A 16327-nucleotide genomic window follows, 5' to 3' on the forward strand; every position below is an offset into this window, starting at 1 on the left:
TGGCTGGGAGTCTGGAAGCCGTGGGCAATCATAAACACACACACACACATACCCCACCGCAGGAGGGGCCCTGCATTCCTACATTCCATGCAGAAAGGCACTGGGAAATCTGGACAGGAAGAGGGGAAATCCCACCTGGGCAGGTCAAGATCATCTGGCAGAGCACAGTGGTCCAGCAGGACTGTGAACCTGCCTGGGATCCTGAGCCCACCATAAAGAAGTAACCATGAGTTTAATCATGAGTTAATCATACACTATCTCATTTCAACCTCAAAAGCATCTGGGCTTTTGCCCTCAGTTCACAGCTAAGGAAACTGAGACAGGGAAAAGTTAAGGCCATTGCACAATGAACTAAGTAACAGAATGAGGCAAAGGCAGGAGGGAAACTGTGGCCATCTGCTTCCAGCACTGAGCTCTTAAGCACCACCCAAGAACCTTTCCTTTTAGCTTACCAATGAAGGTGAACTACTTGGCCAAAGAAATCCCTTCCGGTTTTGAGAGGCTATCATTCTGGGACAATCCGAAAGCAGCACTGGGTCCTAACACCCTAGACACACACTCGGGCGCGCGTGACGAGGCATACAAGACCACGGCCAGCAGCACTGTTTGTGTGGGGGAAACGACAAAACAACAAAACAAAACAATCAACTCATGTGCCCCCAGAGAACAAATAAAGAAACAGTCGTCTGTTCATATCATGGAAGAGATGACTACCACGGTGAGAAACAGACCACAACAGCGTGCTTCAACGCGGCCCTACCACGGTGGTGTTCAGTGGCAAACTGAGCTAGGCACGGCATGCAATTTCTGTAAAGCCCAGAAAGAAGGAAAGAACACAGTACAGTATTGAGGCATGTTCATGCATGTAGTGAAAATAATTTTAAGCAAAGGTGTAATAAGCCCCCAAATCCAGGATGATGGTTCCCTCCAGCAGAAGCACTGAAGGCCAGGCGCAGGGGAGACTCGAAAGAAGATGCACTTGCCCTCAGTTCACAGTGATCATTGGCCACATTCCAGTTCCTGAGCAAGCTGGAGGGGTCACAGGCGTCCGCGTACGATCGTGCCTCCCGACTGGCCTACCGATGCCATCCGCTTCTTTTGTGGACATCAATAGAGTATAACAGACTCAATGTTGAAGCCCCATGAAATTTGCTCGCCAGTTCTGTCACCACAAATGTTTGCCACCAAAAGCATTTGCTAGTCATTTATTCTGGCAACAATAACAACTCCTGGACAGGCCTTTGATAGCTCAGAACGTCCGGTGTGGGCGCGCCGTGACCCCTGCTATGCCGTTGACTGCCCCATCAGCGAGTATCTTCCCTCACCCAATCTTTACCAGGTACCAGGGCGCTGAGCGCTGGGCACTGGCTGACTCACTGGGACCCCACACAGAAAACACTCCCCACCCCCACTGACTGGGGGGTTCCAGACAGGTGCAGAGGTGGCCCATCAAACACCCTGAAACTCTTTTCTTGGGAACAGTGGGCAAGTGGGTATATATCAGGTACGGAGGCCTTATCAGCAAGAGGGTTTCCTCTCAACTCCCAGGTCCACTCTCCACCAGGAAAACTGGCAATCCAGGACAACAGACAGTACAAAACTCATTTCCTGTCTGCAGGGCTCACAGTCCTGCTGTCTGTTCCCCACTCCTGTTTACATCGGGTTTAAGGAGCCAGAGGTGGGTATGGGCAGGCCTGATTCACTTCCTCCCCGCCTGCCCCTCCACCTGCCCCCTCAAGATGTGCCTGCTGGACGGGCAGGTCCCCAACCACCTCTGAGAGAAACTGTGAGTTCCCAGGGCCTCAGATGTGGTGCCTGGAAGGGAAGAGGCACGCCCTAAATCTGTTCATCTGAACTCAGTTTCCTCCTGTGTCACCTTTTACAGAGGAAGAAACTCAGCACAGAGACGTGAGGGTCACGCAGCTATGTCGCGGCAGAGTCTGGGGAGACAGAGGCAGACACGAGGCCAGGGACATGAAGGAAGGGCCCACCGGACGCTGTCACTTACTTTTGCCCACACTAGGTGCACGGAGGCACTGACAGGTGTGACCCGGAAGGCAGATGGAGGCAGCACCCCTGGTTTCTTGTTCAGAAATCAGAGGGAGAGAGCGAGGAAGGACAAGGCTGAGCTGGGCACCTGAGTGTTTCCTCTCTGCTGAGCTTCGTCAAAGTGCCCATCACGCCCCCTCCCCCACCAAGTCCTATCTATAATTAGAACAGGTTTATGACACAGAAGAAGCAATTCCTCTAAGTCCTTAACCCGCAATTCACATCACCTAGGCCACTTCCACTCGTCCTTCTTCTCTCACAATCTCCATCCAGAGATTGCCTCACTTAGAACCAGAGACCTGGGGTCCTGATATCTATACGATGCAGCCGAAGTCACAACTGTCCTGCCCTTTCGGAAAGTGCAGAAGAGGGGGATGGGAAGACAGGGGTGGGAATAAAGAGAAACTTCATCTAAGCAAGAGGACTCAGGTTTCTATTTCCTGGGTGTCTGAGTTCATGGGCCAGTCTCTGCACTCTGACCCGGGTTCCAATCTTTGAAGAGCTGTATGAACTTGGGCGAGTCAGCCAGGTCTTCTGAGCCTCAGCTTGTCCCATCTGGAAAATGGAGCTGACAGTGCTCCCTATCGCATAAGGAAGCACTGAGCAGCACAGGGCTGATGCAGGCCAAGTGCCTGCAACTGCATCCCTCACACAGAGGGCTCAGCTACTGTCAGTGACACACTACTATTACCACTACAGACCCTCGCCATCACCCAGAAGGACGATTAGTGTTCCCATTCTGAGATCAGCCCTGTGAAGGCTAACCCATCTTTACCTACTCTGCTCCACCCCACCAACCCCATCCATTACCCCTCTCACCTTAACCTAGCAGCCTTTCCAAACCAACCACCCGATCCCCGGAGACCCATCGAGTCACCTGTTCCCCGAAGCCTTGCCTTGTGGTCAGCTGCTTGGCTCCCAGGGCTCCAGCACCATCCAGTCCACATCCGAGAACCTCCAACTCACTCTGGTGCTGTTGGCACGTACAAAATCCCATGTACGTATCCCTGCACCGGACTCGGTGGGGAGGGTCTCAGAGGGATCCCCCAGCTCTTCTCACCCGCAGCAACGCAAGCCCAGGGCAGTGCCTGCACGTGAGACACGCACTGAACGCCGGGTGGTTGCATTTAGCTGCTCAAGTGCAATCTCCACGTGTACTAAGTTCATATTTATCCTTTACATGAAATGACGTGGGGAAAGTTCTTAACACTGGTGCAACAGTCGGGGCTTGGTATCTACGCTACAGGATTTTCATACAGCAATTAGTAATACTAAGTTCCATGATGCTGCATCAGAACGACATTAATGCTACATTATCATGGCAGCGCTTCTGCTCTCGCTCTGTCTCTCTCAGAGGCAGGGGCTAGACCTCCCATGCTGTGAACTCCATAGTTCCCCTAGGTTACTCCCCAGGGCCTCCGTGTGCAGGTCCGGGCCCACAGGAAGCTCCTGCGGCTGCCCACCACGTCCTTGTTGAGATTCTCCTGCGCGGTGCTCACAAAGATGAGATGGGAAACGCTGTCCCAAACGGGAGGAGGCTTTTCTCCCCACGGGAGCTGGTTGGTTGGTTTCTTGAACAACTTTGCTACGACAGCTCACTGTAAATGAAGAGAAATCTGAAAATCACGTGTGTTCCCCTGGCAGAAATCAGCCATCGCTAACCAACCGGGAGGGCAAAAGCCGGTGAGCTGCCTGGAAACCATCCTCGTCACTGCTAAGTAACAGCCCACCGACACCGCGTGTTCCGATCCAGCGGGAGGCAAAAGGACTGGCTTCCTCAGGGAAAAAGAAAAAAAAAGAAAAAGCCAACATGTGTTGAGGGGGCAGAGAGGGAACAGGGACAGGAAAGGAGCAGTCTAGAATAGCAGAAGCAATTACTTTTCCAGGCACACACAGCCCATCACAAAAGTATGTAAGGGTCTGAAGAAGCATTTCAGAATAACACGGGCAAACTGTTCTACAGGGAAAAGCGTTAACACCTTATCTTCAGGGAGGTGCTCACCCCCGGTGCAGCATTAAGGATTTAAGCGGGGAGAACCCCCGTGGCATGCCAGGTCCCGGCCAGGCTCCGGGGGCACAGAAAAGCATGTCCTGTCTGCTCCTGCAATGACAGAGCCACAGCAATGGATGCAAACTGCTGGCTCAGGGGCCACATCTGCCCCCACGTGTGTGTTTATTTTGGAGACAGAAAGGACTTCTGCCTGGAGAGCAGAGTTGGAAGGGATCCAGGTGGGACTGAAGAGGTAGCCGGCGGCCTTCCAAATAAGCTGGGGCACTTGGACTTTATCCCACAGTGATAAGGAGCTATGGAAGGTTTTGAACAGAGGCAGGGATGAGATCAGAGTGCCATTTCAGAGAGATCGGTCCACATGTGGTGTCCTGGGCGAGGAGTCTCCAAAGAACACTCTACCTAATATAGCTGAGAGTGCCCTCTTGTCGGATTGGCTTTTCCCATTTTTTTCAAAAGGTAAGAGAAAAAAACAAAAGGTCCTCTGTGTGGAAAGTCCCCTGTTATTTATGGGAGAGCAGCTGGAGCAGACAGGCCCTTTCCCGCATTCATACTGACAGGGTTTATTCCATAGCCCCACTTAAGTAATGATTCATCCAACCGGGGCTGGACGCAGCCTTGGGATCACTTCAGCCAATCTTCCCACTTGGAGACAAAGAGAGCTCCTAGCCTTGTGGTGCATTGCTTCTTATAAAACAGATTCGTGCATCTGGTCCATAAGAAAAATCCAGGCAAAGGCAAAGGCCAGACTGTCCCAGCCAGGTCTGTCCTCAGAGGACACGGCCAGTAGGGACCTGGGGCCCCACCTGCAGGCTGTCTCCCCTGCCCCTTTACAGAGGCACCTTCCCCACCCCCCACCCCCACCCCACCCCCCCACCCCCCCCCCCCCCCCGCCGTGGGAGCACCTGGGGAGAGGAGCGTGGAGGCTGCCCCCCTGGCCGGAGCCTCCTGGGTCCTCCCCGCACCAAAGGCACTATCCCTTCCCTATCATCTCTCTAGACATTCCGTACGTGCTTTCTCAATCAGAAAGGCATTCCCTGCATAGTTAGTCATTAAAAAGGAAAAGCAAAGGGTTTTTAAACAAGCAAGAGGTGACCAAGGAAAGGGGAGATCACTGTTTCAGTAACTGCTGCACACGGACATGGTTTTGGAAGACGCCGTTCAGGCAGTACGATAAGGTTTTCCCATTTTATACCTGGAGGTTTCCCGACACTCTTGACCCTGGTTATGCAATATTCTCGCCTTGGGTCCCCCCGTTAAGACCAGACATCATCGACATCACGGCTCCAGAACTGCCTCCTGGGAACCCCCACCTCCCACAGCCTGTCCTCCTGCCCTCCTTCTGGCCAGAGCGAACTTTGCAAAGGGCAGACTAGATCCTGAAACTCAAAGACTGGAAAGTCTTTAATGCCTCCCCAGTTTTAGTCTGAGTACCTGCTGCGTCACAGGCCTGCAGTGAGCAGGGACTGAACAGCCCAGCGAATGCGAGCCGTGGAGCTGGGCAAGAACCCAGCCCTCACCCACACCAAACTCCAGGCTGAGTGCTGTCCGCCCTGTGGACACCTTGGGCACAGGGCACAGCACAGTTTCTCCAGTCAGAGGCAGCTGGTAGATATGGGGCTTGAACGATACTGAAGGTTAGGAATCACTGGATTCTTCCAGAAGATTGGCATCTGCAGATTCATTCCTAACAGTCACGTCTCATTCAGAGAAGCAGCCAGCTGGGAAAATGGAACGGGTTTCAGTCCCTTTCCCCACTATCCCTCCTAACTAACTCCTATTTGTGCTTTATGACTCAGCTTAGGGGTCACCTCCTCCAGGAAGCGTTTTGCCTGTCTATAATCTTCTTTTAAAAAGCATTCAAAGTCAAGTTAAAGTACCTTTGACCCTCAGGGCCAGCCCATCCCCTCTCTCCTCCCAAGATGACAACAACAGTGAGTTCAATCTAAATCTTGCCGGCCCATTTTTCACTCACATCCACCTCTAAGTATCCTCAAGTAACAGACAGCATGAGCTGTGAATTCCCAGCCTGGCAGGGCAGCGAGGCTGTGCCCGTTTCTGACTTGACTTCATGCTGTCAACCATCTCTCAGGGCGACCTCACGTGCTCGCGAGCAGAATCGGGGGACCCTGTGCCACACAGCCTCGCCAAGACTTGAGTCAGACTTCCTACTCCGGGAGCATTTTAAACGATGAAAAATGTGGCCCCTCGAAACAACTCAAACACCCTCCAACTGGAGGATGAACACTGAAACAGCGGCACATCCGTGGACAGACCGCTCCCGGGCTGTCTAAACCCGCGAGCCGCTGGTTCCTGCAGCAACTCGGCCGAACCTCCCACGCCTCAGGCTACGAGAGAAGAACCAGACTCGGAGGGCAACACACTGTCTGATTCCGTTTATGCGAAAAGGGCCAAAGTGTCAGGTCAGAGAGGGAAGTATCCGTTGTCAGCGGCCGGGGGTGGGGGGAGCAAACTGAAAGGGGCCGGAGGGGAGTCTGGGGGCCATGGAAATGGTCCGCTCCTCAACAGTGATGATTAAGCGACGGTGTTACCCAGCCGTGTGCGTGTTTACGAAAACGCCTCGTGCTGTGCCCCAAAGCAGAGGACATCTGCCGGACAGACACCAGACCTCAACCAGCTCGATCCCGCCTTGGCCAGTGAGATTCAGACTCTTTCCACGTGCCCTGCTGACTTTGCTTTCTTCTTTTGAGAAGCACCGCTTCCTGTCTTTTTCCTACTTTGCTGTAAGGTCGGTTGGCTTTCTGTTGCTGACTTTGGGGAACCCTTTATCCTCATTATTATAGCTTTTTGTGCTTAGATGTGCTTTCTCCTTTAATATCTGGTCACAGGTATCAATCTTTCCCTTTCCGTGTGTGCTTTGCTCCTTCTCTGGTGATCTCCCAGCCAGCTCTCTGTGTCTCACTGCAATGCAGGATTTCAACACTGACCCTTTCATCCCACATAAACTATCTTCTCGCATTATTCTATTCATATTCTCTCACATTCCTTATAATAACGGGGTTTTTTATGGATGCATTGTGTATCCCCCATTACATAGTAGGCTCCCTGAGAACAGGTACCATATCTGTTGATCACTACTGAATGCCCAAAGCCTAGAACAATGCTCAGCACCCAATGGGCATTCCACAAATAGTGGCTGAATAAATAAAAGTAAAGAAAAAAAACTAATGCAAGTGTATGTGCTGCATACAAACATGCGGGCATGTAACACACACGATACATGAATATTAATGACATTCCAAGGCATCATTGACATCAACAAACATCACACCTCTCGCCAGGAAGCAGCAACTTGGCTTCAGGGCCAATCTCACGAGCGGCAATAGTTACTAAACATTTTCAAAATATTGAGACGCTATGATGTATAAGCCTAAGACTGAGGATTTACAAAAAAAAAAAAAAAAAAAGATTTAACTGAAGAATAGAAACCTTGATACTATATATAAAAAGTCTATTATGGAGCTGAACCTCCAAATAAGAAGAATGATTATTTGAGCGATGAAACAGCCACTGAGCAGAAATGTAATCTGTGCAATAAAAATAACACAGACAGGGCATACAACGCAGTCAGGAATGCTTATTACCTGATGATAACTGGGACAAGTCGGGACGCAAACACGTACACCAGAAAGACAGCAGCAGCAATAAAGGCAAAACACTGACTGTATTTCACTCAAGAAATTATGTTTAACTTTTCTCAACCTTTTCCCAAGGTTTCCCGGGATAAGCTCCCATCTCTTTCCCATAAGGAAAGCTACATTTCCCGTCACAGTTCTGTCTGCCAAGGGACTGGAATCCTCCACTCAGGGACCTCCTTCCTGAAACCCACCCCTCCATGTGCACTCGTCGTCTCTCTCTCTCTGTAAGTGTAAAATTTGGAAAAGTACTCCTTGGTTATAATCCTCAGAAAGCGCCCAGAGTTTGCAGGACCCACTTAAACCCACTTCTGCCTGGTCATTGAGGCTCTGGAGAGCCCCTCACCCGGCTGCCTCTTAGCAATCTGCCTCTCTCTCCTGCCCTGGGAGCTTCTTCAAGTCAGGGCTGGGTTCTCATTCACTGCAGCATCCCTGTGCCCGCACTCGCTCACTCGCTCGCTCACTCACTCGTTTCCCTGCGTGACTACCGCATCCCAGGCACTGTTCTAGAACGGCCCTATCCGACAGAAACAGAACGTGAGTCGCCTGCCCTTTCGCATTTTCTACCAGCCACATTTTTAAGAAGTTAAAAGAAACGGGTGAAATTGATCTTAATAATGTACTTAAGCCAATATATCCAAAGTATCATTTCAATATACGATCAACATTAAAGAATTCATTAATGGGATATTTTACGGTCTTGATACGAAGTCTTTGAAAGTTTACACGTACATAACATCTCCTTTCAGACCAGCTTCTTTCAAGTGCTCAGTGGCCACGTAAGGCTGGTGGCTACCCCACGGGACAGACGGTGCAGTTTCAGATGCTTGGGACTCAGCAGCGACCAGTGCAGAAGCCCGTTACTTGTAAAGCTGTGTCCACCGCTACCTGCCTGGACCAAGCGCGTGAGATACCTGCGTGTTCACCCCTGGAGCCCTGGCTTCTGGCTCTGATTTCGGCCCTTCTGTGCACCGCAGCCAGACCAACCGCTCCAAAAGCTAAGTCACGTCCAATCCGTTTGCATCTAAAACCCTTCAATGGCCCATTTTACCAAGGCAAGCACAAGGCGACAGATGTTAACTGGTTGTGGTGCATGTCATGATACACACAAGGCACAGAAGGAACAGGATAACACCAGAGCCGAAGGTAATGGGATAGGTCAATTACACCTCAATTAAAAAGAAAAAAAAAGACCACGCCTTCTGAGAGGCCTGCGGACCGCTCCCCGCCCGGCTCCCCCTGCGGCCTCTGTCCCCCTGGCTCACGCTACTCCAGTTCATTCTTCTTGGTGCTCCTTCATCTCACAGGCTCCCCGATGCCCTCGCCCTCTACGCGGGCTCTCCCCAGGACCCGTAACACCCTCCTCTAGACGAGCCTCCTTCACCTCCTTCAAGGCTGCTCCAGTGTCTGCTTCTTGATGGAGCACGCATGCCCTGACCAGGCAGGTCAACACCGCAGCCCAGCTCAGCCCTCCAGACCCTCACCTGCTCTACTTGCTCCCGGGGGACACGTTACCATCCAAGACGCTATTAATGCCCTTATTTATCATGTCTACCGCTTCTTATCTGCCTCTCCGAGCTATAACGCAAGCACCACATGGACAGAAACCCCTTTCTATTGTTCCTTTACGCGTCTCCACCATCTGGAACAGTGCATGGCACAGAGCAGGCACACATATTTGCAGGCTACATATCTGCGGAATTAAAGACAATGAATGAAGGCATTGTAAGCCCTCAGCCTTACAGAATTTACAATTTAGTGAGAGAAGACAGATATACGGTATATCGGGTAATAAGTACTGTCCTAGTTTGTGCGGGCTGAATACTATAGACCGGGCAGTTCAAACGATAGAAATTCCTTTCTCGTAGTTCTGGAAGCCAGATCATGATCCTGGCAAAACTGGCTTCTGGTGAGAGCTCTTTTCCTGGCTTATAAATTCACTTTCTTTCTATGTCCTCACGCAGAGAGAGGAAGAAAGCTGGCTGGGATATCTTCTTACAAAGGTTCTAACCCCATCGTGAGGACCCTGCCCTAAAGTCCTCATCTATCCCTAATTGCCTCTCAAAGGCCCCACCTCCAAATACCATCATCACGTTGGAGGTTGGAGTTTCAACTCAGGAATTTTGGAAGGACACAAACATTCAGTCCATAACAAGCACCATGGAGGAAAATCTCAGGAGGGGAAATGGAAGAGTATAAATATAGCAACTACCACTTACATAGTAACTACCGCATGCCAGGCCTTGTGCAAAGCACCTTCCGCCTGACAGGACAGTGGGGCCAGGGCCACTTTGCACTGCAGTGGGTGCAATTTTCGCCTCCACTGTCTCCCCGTGTTCCACATCTCCCCCTGGGGACCACCCTGCCCCCACTGTGTGGTCTGCACTAGAAAGGAAGCTATAGGAGGGCAGGGATATTTCTCTCCAGCAGCTGGAACAGAACCGCAGCAACTGCTCAGGAGATGAATGAACGGATCAATCAATCTTGAGCAGAGTAACAAAGTTACCAGGAAAAGGGAGACCTAAAGAATAATAAATAACAACAACTGCTCTTATGTCTTCTTCAAGAGCTTACTTCCTCTGTGCTAAGTGCTCTGCACCATCCCTGGGAGGGAAAACCCATTCTCCCTGCAGAGCAGCAGAGACAAGTAACCTGCAAAGACAGGCTCACTGGTGCGGGACACCCCCCATCCCTGTCCTTTCTGAGACCTGCTTCTGCAGATTCCCTGATCTCTTATCTCTTTCTTACTCCTAACAGCCAGCGTTTCTCTCAGATGCTTGCAAAGACCTCTAATGAAGTCACTGCCATCTCATCATCTGTGTAACCAGAATGTTCCCTTTACACATTAAAATGTATTCAGAAACCACTACTCCAAGCAGCCACAGGAAGAAATGAAACCCATTAATTGTAGCAGTAATATTAGCAAACTTTTACTGAAGGTTTACTATGAGCCCAGATATTCTGCTGGATACCTGCTTCCTATCCCCTACTCCTTCCTCCGCACAGCAACCCGTGAAGCTGGTATTTTATCGTCCCAATTTTACAGATGAGGAAACTGAGGCTTACAGAGGTGAAGCAACTTGCCCCAAAGTAACCCTGGTCTTCACAAGCCCTTGTATGTCCCCAGATGCCTTCTGCTGCAGCTTGGTTTCCTTCTCTGCCTTCAGTGTTCATTCCCTTGGGGCAAACCCTTCACTTCCCACCATGTGGGGCTGTTTCATAGCTAAGACAGCGACTGCAGACTGGGGGCTGCTTGTTTCCTTGAAAACAAAGCAGTTCTTTTTTTTTTTTTTTCCTTAAGTTTATTTATTTATTTTGAGAGAGAGAGAGAGAGAATGAGAGAATATCAAGCAGGTTCTGCTCTGTCAGCCAGGAGCCTGATGCGGGGCTCAAACTCAAGAACTGTGACATCATGACCTGAGCCGAAATCTAGAGACGCTCAACCAACTGAGCCATCCAGGCGCCCCTGAAAACAGAACAGTTCTTGACAGTCACCCGATTCAACTAAGTACCAGGGCTGTGGCAGCCACCAGAAGGTGAAGAACACCACCGGCCCCACTCACTCCACCCTCCACTCTCAAGCTGCTTAGGGTCAACAAGGGAAAAAGAGGCAGGTAAACAAGGAATCCTGGGGCTCAGACTACCCACCAGACACCAGCAAAACACCACCCTATACCTTCACTGTGCCCCCACACCCCCCCCCAAAAGAGGAAGAGAAAATAAAGGAAAGGCAATTCAGAATCCTGCCGTTAAAAAATTGGCCGAGACAATTTCGGCCTCGTGAATGGAAGTCCTGCGTTTTGTGACCCATGCTGTTATTGTTTCTACCCACCACAGTCTCTATATGGAGAGGTTCAGGAACTACAAGAGTTACACACACTCAGGGTAACGGCAGGGACCCTGAACAGTTGCGGGGAGTGTGAGGGAGGGGAAGATGGGATCACTGGCCAGAAGAACCCTATCTCCCATCTGCTGTGGATGTTGATCGTAATTGAACGCTGGTCACAAAGCCAGGCAGGGTGCCTGGATGTGGCACTTTGCAAATGCTCATGGATTCTGCACCATGTCTCAGGCTCCTGCCTGGACCCCAGAGGCTTTGTTCCCCAGACCCTGGGGCCAGAGCCTTCCAGACACTAAAGGCCGTACTGGCTCCTTGGCTGCACTATAAGCAGCCTGCTCCCCCAGAGCGAAAGAGGCAGGCAGCCAGAGGAAGGGGTGTCTTTGGGTAAGATGTTGGGGTTTCTATCCTTCCTATGTCCTTCTGCTCCAGGCCAACAAGCATCTTTTGCTTGTTTTTTATTTCACTGCCCCCTAACTTCCGGGAGCTGGCCCTGGGCCGAATCCTGATGGCTCCATTGTGCCCCAGCTGTGTGACCAGAGGAGCTCTTTTCGAACTTCTCTGAGCTGTGGGTTCTTCATCTGCAAAATAACGGCAATAATAATAATAATCCTATTTTATATGATTACTGGGAGATTAAAGGAGATAATATATTTATAGCATTTAGAACTGAGGCTGGCCCACAATAAGAACCCCATCACGGCTAGACATTTTATTATAATTGCCTGGTGAGGTTGTAAGGGGCATAAAATGCAAAGAACATGCTTGACATGATATACAGTTTCCTGTTATTACAGGAACTACTATCATTGTTATTATTACTCCTGCTATTAATTCCTTAGATTACTTGGAAAAACATGAGAGACAGAAGAGGCAGCTATCAGAGGACCATCTGAGCAATATTCTCCAGGAAGGCCCAGAATTTTTGAGGTTTACTAGGCAGGGAGAGTGTAGAAGTGCCTGTCAATGGGACTCATCAACGGTCAAAATGACTCCAGATTGTTGCACTGTTCCCACCTTGGAGCAGGGTCCCCCTACAGACACGGGATATATAAACAAGGGAGTCCTGGTCTCTTAAAGAAATCACAAACCAGCATCAGGAGAGAAAGAAAAATAACGAAAACAAGAACCAAAGCAAAAACAAGGAGAGTGATGTGTCTGCAGCTACCTGTGAAAGGGAATACAAAACAAAAAGCCCAAGTATCCAGGAGAGCATCTGACCTCGAGCAAGCACACTTGGGTACAGCCTTTGGCAAGACCCAGGGCCACCTCGACAAACATACTGGACCAGCAACTATCCAAGGTGCTCGGCTTCCTCAGGAAAAGGATGGCTGGCCGTTGGTCTGACTAAATTCAGGGACACAAACGCAAAGATGAAGTGGGGGACGACTTACTTATCACCCGGGAGACTCTTTAGCTGAGCTGTGAGAGAAATGTCCATCTCAGGCAGGCAGAAGGCCCCAAACCCAGCCAGCCTGCCTGCCAGCCATTCCAGAAAAAACACCCAAAACACAAGGGATTGACTGGATGTGGACAGAGAGAATTCACCCGAGTTTTTGACCAGCGATCAGAGACCAGTGGGGGGGGGGGGGGGGTCAGATATTTCAGAACTGAGAAAAAGAACTCCCTCTTTCCAACCCCAGAAAAGCTCCAGCCACGGACAGAAAGCACACACCAGACAGCATGGGGGAGAGGGGGAGGGGAGAGGGAGGAAGAGAGAGGAAAATCCGAAAAAAGAGGCTGGTTTTGTCTACTTTTCAAGAGAAGCCTGGTTTATGCAACATTCTGCACTCAAAAGTAAGTAAAGCAACAACAACAGTAAAAAGCACCCTTAACCAGGCACGACAACAATGCGACCACATACTAAATCCCCTCTAGGAGTTCGGTGGGTACAGCATTACGGTCGGCACCGGGCCCACCCAACCTTCCCATCACCGGACCCACACACAGAACTCCAGGCGGGCTGTCTGCCACCGGCCGAGACCATGAGGCAGTCCTCACCTCTAAGACGCGACTCCCTTCCAACAGCAGAGACCAGGCCACGAGGCTCTGCCCAGCCAGGGATTCTGTTTGTCCGTCTGCTGCTTCCAGGAAGGTTTCTCTCCTAATAAATCTTTCAGGAAGTTCCCACTCAGGGTTCAGAAGATCCATACAACCACCTTCTCCACCGGTTAGGGTTTTAGAAAGATTGGCTGTGACCACAGGACTGTGTCAAGTGAACAAGCCTCAACTTGTCAACGCCAGTATGCAAAATAGGTCTGCAACATCCTATGACTAACAGCAGAGCAGACACAGTCCCCACATCCTCAAGGCTCCCGCCCCCCCAGCACACACACAAACCCACGTTTCTCCAGGGCTTGCTTGCTCCAGCAGCAAAACAGCTCCGGGAGCCAGGACTCAGGGTGGTGGAGTGGGCCGCTGGGGGTTGCCAGGCTCTCTTTGGAAAACCTGAGGCCAGAAAGGAAAACCAAAACTTCACCCTCTTCTCCCTAAAAGCCCTCACAAGAGATTTCCTCTCTTCTCTCATCTTCTAGAAGGGCCAGGGGTCAGGGGCTCCAGCGAACAGAAGAATATTCCACGCTTACAGAGCATCAGGAAAATTCACAGTGTATCCGGGCACCGGACTCTTGCAGCCTCATGGCTGCCCTTCCTGAAAGTCAATACCCACCCCCAACACTGGCGAAAATAAGAGCGCGTGAGTCTGGGGTGGGTAAACACAATTAAACCAACAAGCCATCCGAAAAGAATGACCATGATAAGGCTGTGGGGCCACCCAACAAATCTGTAAATGCGAGGCAAAAGCAGAGAAAGTTTCAAAAAGCAGTTTCGAAAATCATCTGGGGGGAGTGGGGGGGGAGGAGGATGGTCAAGGATGGAGGGAGCATCATATGGTTCACAGATCTCTCCTTTCTCAAAAGGGGCCTGCAAACCACATCTGCGACCCCAAATCCGTACTGATTGGAGGAGGTCTATTCTTAGGTATTAGGTAACAATACACCTCCCATCAAGTGCACAAAACCGGAATTCTCTCTATGCATGCCTGGGCCATTTGATGTCTCCCCCTGCACCCACCCCTCCCACCCCCCCCCCCCCACCAACGCCCAAAACTCACCGCCACTCTGAGTCTGGTGATGAGGAAAGTAACAAGCACACACGGGAATCCGAAAGCCCCTTCCCTCCGTCCAACTAACTACTCATTGCGCATCCCAACCCGCCAGGCCAAGGCTTTCGAGTTCCCAGAAACGCAGAGGGCAAAATTCTAACTTACTGGAAGGTGGATCCCGCCGCGTCTCGGCAGGTCGCCGGCGCTGCCAACATCCTCTCGGCGTGGAAATCCTCTCGGGGGGCCCGGGGGGTGCCGGGGCCCGTCCCCGCGCGCGGCCCCTCGCCGCCCGTCCGGGTCCAGGCCGCCCCGAGCCCGCCCGGCCCGCGGGCCCATGTGCTCGGCGGCCGCACGCGCTCTGCCCGCTGGAGCGCGGGGCTGGCGGGCGGCCCGTGACGTCACGGCGGCTCGCGCTCGGGCCGCGGGGGAGGGGGAAGCGCGCGCCGCCCGGCCGGCCGCGTGCGTCCTCGGGCCCCGCGCGCCCCGCGCGCCCCGGCCCCGGCTCCCCGCCGCCCCGCGCGCCCCCACCCCCTGCCCGCCGCCGGGGCAGCGCGCGGGACGCGGAGCCGCGGAGGGCTGAGCGAGGAGGCGGGGCGGGCCGTGGCCGCCGATGGCCCAGATGGCGCTGGGGGGGGGGGGGGGGTGGGCAGGGGAGAGGAGGAGGAGGGACGGGAGGGGTGGGGTGGGGAGGTAGGGAGAGAACCCTTCGCACCGGGCGGGGGTCCCGGCTGCGCTGGCGCGGGGGCCGGAGCGAGCCGGCACGAACCCCACGGGGATGCTTGCACACGGGAGCGCCGCGATTTCTGCACTCGCGTTCCCAGCCCTGCTCCCTACCCCGGCGTCCTGGGAGCTGGGAGTCTTCCCACTTGCCGGATGGGGAAGGCGAGGTCAGTGAATTACAAGATGCTCTGAGATGGGGGGAAAGACCCCTGCCTTAGCTCCATCCCTCGTGATCCGAGCGCCTCCATGGGTACCACCCAGCATCCGAGGGCCTGGTGCGAAGGGCGCACGCACCTTCCCACCTCCTTCGACGTCTCCGTCTGTCCCCAAGGGCTGAGGTTGGCAAACCCGTGTAGAGGGCCGGTTGTCTGTACCGCTCCCTCCACTATTAAGTAGGACACTCCCCCCGGATCCCCTGCCTTGAATGCCCAAGGGTCCCTCCGAAGGAACTCATAGAGCGCCGGGCTCCTTGCTTTCTCCTCCTAAGCCCTGCACTGCAAAGATGCAAGAACGGCCTCCGCTCATTTGAGCATTTATTGAGCACTTACGGGGAGCCGGCGCCCTGCGAGGCGATGGGGAGGGTCTGCAGTTGGTCAAAGACCATGGAAGGAGGTCACAGTCCGGTGAAAAGATGGCCACGCAAGTGGATGATTTCAGTATCATGGAAGCGAAGGCTGCCCCTCCCTTCCCCCCCCCTCAATGCCTACACTACACCCCCTACCATTTCAATCCACTCCCCTCCTCCCTCCTTCTGTGTCATATTCAGTTTCTCCTATTCCGATAGCTTATTCCCGACGTGAATCTTTCTCCTCTTGAAAAAGAAAAAAAATATTCAACTGATGCTCGCGTACCGACTGCTACCATATTCGTTTATAATCACGAGACTGTTTTGTGCCTGGCACCTGCGAGCGGCCAGAAGGGTCTCTGGGCTGGGGGAGTCAAACCTCTGCAGC

The 16327-nt window shown here is 52.3% G+C and overlaps 1 long non-coding RNA gene across 5 annotated transcripts in view; it reads right to left on the reverse strand.

Moving 5' to 3' along the window:
- LOC106976892 (uncharacterized) overlaps window positions 1-15084 on the reverse strand; it is a 368177-nt gene extending 353093 nt beyond the window's left edge. For 2 of the 5 annotated variants that reach the window (XR_008292652.1, XR_008292653.1), the window contains exon 1: window positions 14820-15059. This is a non-coding gene — a long non-coding RNA (uncharacterized LOC106976892). Of the gene's footprint in view, window positions 1-14819 lie in introns of all 5 variants that reach the window. The other 3 variants (XR_008292651.1, XR_008292649.1, XR_008292650.1) reach the window with 3 other exon arrangements.
- Window positions 15085-16327: the final 1243 nt, after the last annotated feature.

Source organism: Acinonyx jubatus, chromosome F2 (genome assembly GCF_027475565.1).
Source record: "Acinonyx jubatus isolate Ajub_Pintada_27869175 chromosome F2, VMU_Ajub_asm_v1.0, whole genome shotgun sequence".
Taxonomy (NCBI): domain Eukaryota; kingdom Metazoa; phylum Chordata; class Mammalia; order Carnivora; family Felidae; genus Acinonyx; species Acinonyx jubatus.